Source organism: Pseudophryne corroboree, chromosome 1 (genome assembly GCF_028390025.1).
Source record: "Pseudophryne corroboree isolate aPseCor3 chromosome 1, aPseCor3.hap2, whole genome shotgun sequence".
In the NCBI taxonomy this organism is placed as follows: Eukaryota; Metazoa; Chordata; class Amphibia; order Anura; family Myobatrachidae; genus Pseudophryne; species Pseudophryne corroboree.
Window position 1 is genome coordinate 745637464 of NC_086444.1, and position 6232 is coordinate 745643695.

The following is a 6232-nucleotide window of genomic DNA, read 5'->3' on the forward strand; positions in this document are numbered from 1 at the left end:
GATCCAGAGCCACTAAAAAAAGTTTGATGAGACATGTTTACCAGTGAAAAATGTTATAGTGGACAGACATGCTGTTAACATTGCTTTGCAGAGACCCTCTGAAAGTATTAGCAAAGAAATGTGATTATGGCGCATAGGCAAGTGAGCTCATCAGGGACAGGAGTGTATGTGGAACTTATGATGATGTTACTTATACACTTTTATTAGGTAAGAAAGAATTAACACTGGATGCTGCTATACCCTTGTGTATGCTGCATGAGCAGTCCAATAAACATGCAATGGAGTTTAAAAAAGAGTGTGTTGTATTCAACCTCCAGCAACATGTGTGGTAAACAAACACGCTATGTGAATTGCGGTAGTCAGCACTTCCATGAATGCCACAAATGTCCTGCTTTCAATAAATTCTGCAATGCTTGTGGCAAACAAAATAATTTTGTATGCTGCTGCAGGTCCAATGATCAAGAGCCTATTGTGAGAAGAGGACAAGCTGTGAGTAGTATTGTTTGGGCCAGTGTTGTACCCCCTGTACTATCAACTCCAATGTCTCTCTAAGGGGGTCATTCCGAGTTGTTCGCTATGTTTTTCGTTCGCACAACATATTCGCAGAGTTGCGATAATGTTGTAAAATTGTGAACATCCGCCCCCAACGTAAATTTGCTATTTCGTACGCAGTACTACACAAGGTAGGCGTATGCCAAATTACAACGCAGTAATGCGAATCCAACGTATACGCACAAACTTCTTCGCAAAAATACGATGTCATCTTAGATTTACACATTCCTCTTAAATGTACTAAGGCTTTAGCAAACAAACGCATAGCAATGGTTTTTTTCCACTAATTAAGATGACATCTTGCAATTCAAACTCAACAAGCGACCCTCAATTTAAAAACCAATTAGTGTACTGATTGATTGTGTGCATGACCAATTAAGTCTGCAAAGAATACCTCAAGAACACTTTGTAGGCCTAATTGTACATTACCATGTTTTTTTTAAAGAAGTGCAAGAGATGTGTAAAGTGTATCTGACATAAATGTAAATAGCATAATTTTGTGTGGTTGTTTAGTGTGTGAATGTATGTGTTTACATTTTGTATTAAAAATATAACCTACTAACTAACCTAATTTGTATGTAATAAATAAGACAATTTTTTTTTGTTTTGTTTTTTGTTAGGTAACCAATTTTTGCATCGCAATATGATTTAATTTTTAAACATTAAAAACATCACAAGCGCATAATGGAGTAAATTAAATTTTTATTTTTTTAACATATTTTTTTTTTTGTCAAAAGTTAAATTTTCTTTTTATTCAAATTTTGGTTAAATTCATTTTTTCAACACTTCAACTTCGCACAACATGGCCTCCAAATGTGCCTTCATGCGGTCAACGAGGACTGCCAGTCTTGTGGGATCTCCAACGGCAACATCTGCAATGCAGAGTAAAAATGCAATTTAAAACATAACTCACATTACCTATTACTTCACAATTCCACAAAGCACACTTTCATATAAAATGATATACATCATGGATGTATAAAAGACAAAACAGTAGCATACCAACACACAAGCATACTCAGCAATGTTTGTCATAGCAAAACTTAAATGTGTAAAAGTCTACCACACCATGATGTACATTTACTAAGATGGGAGTTATATTTCGGTTGTGATGTTGTCCATAGCAACAAATCACAATCGACTTCTCTTCTAGAAGGTGGGAAATAACTGTAACTTTGTTTTGTTTTGGTTGCTATGGTAAACATCCAATCTTGAATCACACCCCCAAATTAGTTCATGTAACCCCATACTGGTTTTCATTCACATCTGTAGTGAAGCAGACTTGTTTTTTGTGCAGTTTTGACCGGCATCATCACAATGCATATCAACATCTTCAGAAGGACAACATATCCTAGCATGCCCACACTCCCTGAAAGGCTGCCTTACAAAATAAATAAGGTTAAACTGGTTTTTAAATTTACAATTTGCATTTTGTGATTGTAACTTTCACAACACAAATCATTGTGTCGTTATGCTGGATAACAAAGTGACTCCTGCGACTTTAGACAGAAAATATTGCAACACCCAAGCTCAATTGTTAAAGTTAAAACACACAAAAATTAACACTCTGGTCTAAATGTGTTGCATATAATGTTTCATATCCAAACCGTGTTGTGCATGCAAACCTGTCGACATAGTGATTATAAACCAGATGTAGACACTGTACATATAATGTCCCACACACAAATGTGAATGCATCATCCATACCATGATGAAGAAGACAAGCATTTAACCTAGACAAAAGAATGGCCACTGTAAAACTATTTTTATTTATGATTGTTTGTTGTATATTTCTTAATTTAAAAGAAGTAATGTGTCCGAACTTACTTTCCTCTGCCACTTGTCCACCTCCCTCTAGTGCCTCTGGTGCCTCTGCTGCCCATTCAGTCTCAGATGTTGGCTGGCTGGGTGATGGGTGCTGGATGGGGGATGGGTGCTGGATGGGGGAAGGAGGCAGGATGGGGGAAGGAGGGTCAAATTGTGTGACAGGATGGAAGGGGGAGGTAGTTTCAGAGTGGGTTTGGGAATGATAGGGTGAGGGTGGGGGGGTGTTTTGTTGGGACACAGAGGGTGGGGGGGGGGGCAGAGAGGGGAATTTAGCCAAAGAGTGGGATTGGGCTGGAGAGGGGGATTGGGCAGGAGAGGCTGAGGTGGCTGGAGAGGGGGATTGGGCAGGAGAGGCTGAGGTGGCTGGAGAGGGGGATTGGGCAGGAGAGGCTGAGGTGGCTGGTGAGGGGGACTGGGAAAGAGAGTGGGCTTGGGCAGGAGAGGGTGCTTGGGCAGGAGAGGGGGTGTGGCGTGGAGAGGGGGATTGTGAAAGAGAGTGTGCGTGGGCTGGTGAGGGGGACTGGGAAAGAGAGTGGGCTTGGGCAGGAGAGGGTGCTTGGGCAGGAGAGGGGGTGTGGGCTGGAGAGGGGGATTGGGCCGGAGAGGGGGATTGGGCAGGAGAGGGGGTGTGGGCTGGAGAGGGGGATTGGGCCGGAGAGGGGGATTGGGCAGGAGAGGGGGAGGGTGATCGTGAAGGGGATGGGGATGGAGAATGTTGCTGGGGTTGCCTCCCTGCACCAGCACCTTGCCGTTGTGCTCGCCCTATAATGACATATGTTAAAAAATTTTTAAAACATATTCATTTTGAAGCACAGCATATTCCTATTACTCTGTTCTGTACCATGTTAAAGAGACAGGGGTAACATTACTAAGTTATTAAAATATATTTTATGGTGATGTTGTCCTTATCAAACAATCCTATTTTAACTAAACTTTATTAAATACCTTCTATCCAATAATAACTAGTTTCACATTTTTAATTCTAAACAACATCCCCTGTTCAAAAAAACACCCACATTTAAAAAAAACAACAACCCATTGAGCAGGTTATTTTGTTCAGTTTTCTGCCTGTGTAGTAATTATGCACAACAACATACAGTCAGTACCATACCTCCCAACATGAGTCTCTCCAGGAGGGACAGAATGTTCTGCTCCGTCACTTCACTCTTAATGTATGATTAACATCACTTGTGCAGAGAAAACTTGCTAATAAAAATTAAGGGACAAATCCCTAAGCAGATAATTCTGTTCCTCCTGCAAAAGGTCATGTTGGGAGTTATGCATCACTTCTTAACCTACCTACACACACTCATGCTAAATGTAGGAGTGCAAATTTTTGCACTCACACTTAATGAAAGTATGCAAAGGTTATGCGTAAAACCCGTCATGGCACGAAATGTAACTTACTGCGGACACGTAGGGTCCGGATCTGTTGGCGTAGCTCCGCCAACAGGTCTGGCGTGCGCCTCCGCAGGTCGCTCCAGCGCCTCTCCAATTGGATGATCGTCCTGCGGCTGCGGACGCGGCTCCTTAACAGGCGGCGGACCTCCGCGTAGGCCTCGCATTTTACCCTATTTGGGACAAATCGCCCTACGCGGCCTACGCGTCGGTCCATCACAGCCACCAGCACGCGGAGCTCCCGCCGGGTGAAGGGTGCTGTACGCATCATGGCAATGGCGTTTTCCTTATTTGGGCATATATTTATAGTGTGTGTTAGCATGTGATTGGTCTAAAATCTATGCTGTCATTACAATAAACTTTATTGATGTCTGCAATGCTGTGAAGAGCAGAGTGGTTAGTTCGCTAGAGCGGAAATACGCAGTCGCGGAAGAGCATGATAAAAATCGAAACTATTCTCACAAAACCCCAAACACAAACACCCAAACAAACAAACACACACACACACACACACACACACACACACACACACACACACACACACACACACACACACACACACACACACACACTTTGGATTAAATTAACACATAAATCTGTGTGCTCACCACATTTTGTGTGATAAATCAGCTGCACAGTCACAAAGTGTCCAACATTTAGTAACATATGTTGTTGGTTAATTATAAAAAAAAACAGGATTAGAAAACAAAATAATAAAAAGTACACTATTTAGCAACGTCACATGATTAAATTTAAAAAAATAACATTGCAAGCTTAACATGTTTGTTTTTTTAAAAACACACATATTAATATATTCACATACACCCTAAAAATTACACAATGACCTTACAATAGCTACCTAAATTACATCCGAGCAAAATGAGCATAAGCAGACAGTGTTTTTTAGTAATTTCTAAAAGTTGAACAAAATACACTATACCTGAAATATTCTTGCACAATGCTTGCCCTTACTTCACTTCCCCTCCGGGAAACACTCCCCCCACCGAATCTCCGGCCAACCCCTGGCTCCTCATCTGGCAATTCCTCTGTGTGAGGAAGCTCAACGCGACTCCTTACCGCGATGTTATGGAGTATAGCGCACAGGACCACTATTTTACTTGCCATCTCCGGCGAATACATGATGTCGCCACCAGTGCGGTGGAGCACACGAAAACGTCCTTTAAGGACCCCAATTGTGCGCTCCACCAGCTGTCTAGTGGCAGTAAGCGCGGAGTTAAATGCCGTCTGTGGTCCTGGCCTGGGCTTACGGTAAGGAGTCATGAGCCAGGGGGTGCAAGGATATCCACGGTCTCCTGTTTGATGAGAAGATCAAATTAGAATGAGAATATTCTTTAATTTAAAAAATATTGCATTAAAATATGTAAAAAAACTCACCCAATAACCACATGTCTTGTCATTGACTTGATCTTAATCTCTGCCATATCCCTGATTGTCTAATGACATAGGCATCATGTGAGTTTCCTGGAAACTTGGCATTCAGGGAAAGGATCTGGAGGGATGGCCCACAAACAACCATTACATTCAGAGAATGAAACAGTTTCCTGTTTCTATAAATTTCTTCATTATGTCTTGGTGGCACAATAGCTACATGTGTGCCATCCACAACCCCAATAACATGTGGGAAGCGACTACCACCTTCCTCAAATTGCCGCTTCACCACATCTAGGGCCTCATCATCCAAAGGCATAGCAATAAATTGCTTCACACGCTTTATGAAAGCCTGGCTGACACGCCGCAGGACCTTACTGAACTGGCCCTGCAACATGCCAACCAGGTCTCCCACAACATGTTGGAATGAACCAGTGGCAACAAAATGTAACACAGCAAGGAATTGTGTCAATGGTGGTATTGCTGTAGGATACCGAATTGAAGACTCCAGATAACTCTCTATTATGGAGAGAGTGTCTAGGATTAGATGAGGTGGCAGCCTGTATCTACGCAAAACCAAATCATCTGGCATCCCAAAAAGGAGGACACGTACGGAAAATTGGTGGCCTAGCACGCCTCCGTTGCCTTGGTTGATGAGGAGCCGGTTGCGGTTGGCGGGCTGGCAGTAGGGGTGGGAGTGCTTCCGTGGGTTGGGGTGGGAGGGCTTCAGCAGCCACAAATACCGACATCACCAACTTAAAATAAAGGTAAGAATATTGAGAATAAGACAATTAAAAAACACACATTGACATCCATAATCAAAGTAAAAGTGTCTGGGTGTTAACTTACTGCAGGAGCATACGACATTTCTTCTGGAATCAATTACGGACCAAGTATAAATTTTGAAAAAAAAGTGAAAGCACAAATTAGATTTTTGTTTCAAACATAGGTTAACCAAACAAAATCACAATTTGTAAACAAGCCAAACATACACATATAATAAGAACAAAAATATATATTCAAACAACTAAGTAAAAATACTGAAAAATATGTTAAAAGTGTAAAC

The 6232-nt window shown here is 41.7% G+C and overlaps 1 long non-coding RNA gene across 1 annotated transcript; it reads right to left on the bottom strand.

Annotated features, from left to right (window-relative positions):
- Positions 1-2641: 2641 nt before the first annotated feature.
- LOC134942714 (uncharacterized) lies at positions 2642-5085 on the bottom strand. The gene is made up of 3 exons (XR_010181421.1): positions 4718-5085; positions 4386-4407; positions 2642-3141 (listed from the first exon to the last, which is right to left on the bottom strand). It is a non-coding gene; the product is annotated as an uncharacterized LOC134942714 (long non-coding RNA).
- Between the last annotated feature and the right edge of the window lie 1147 nt (positions 5086-6232).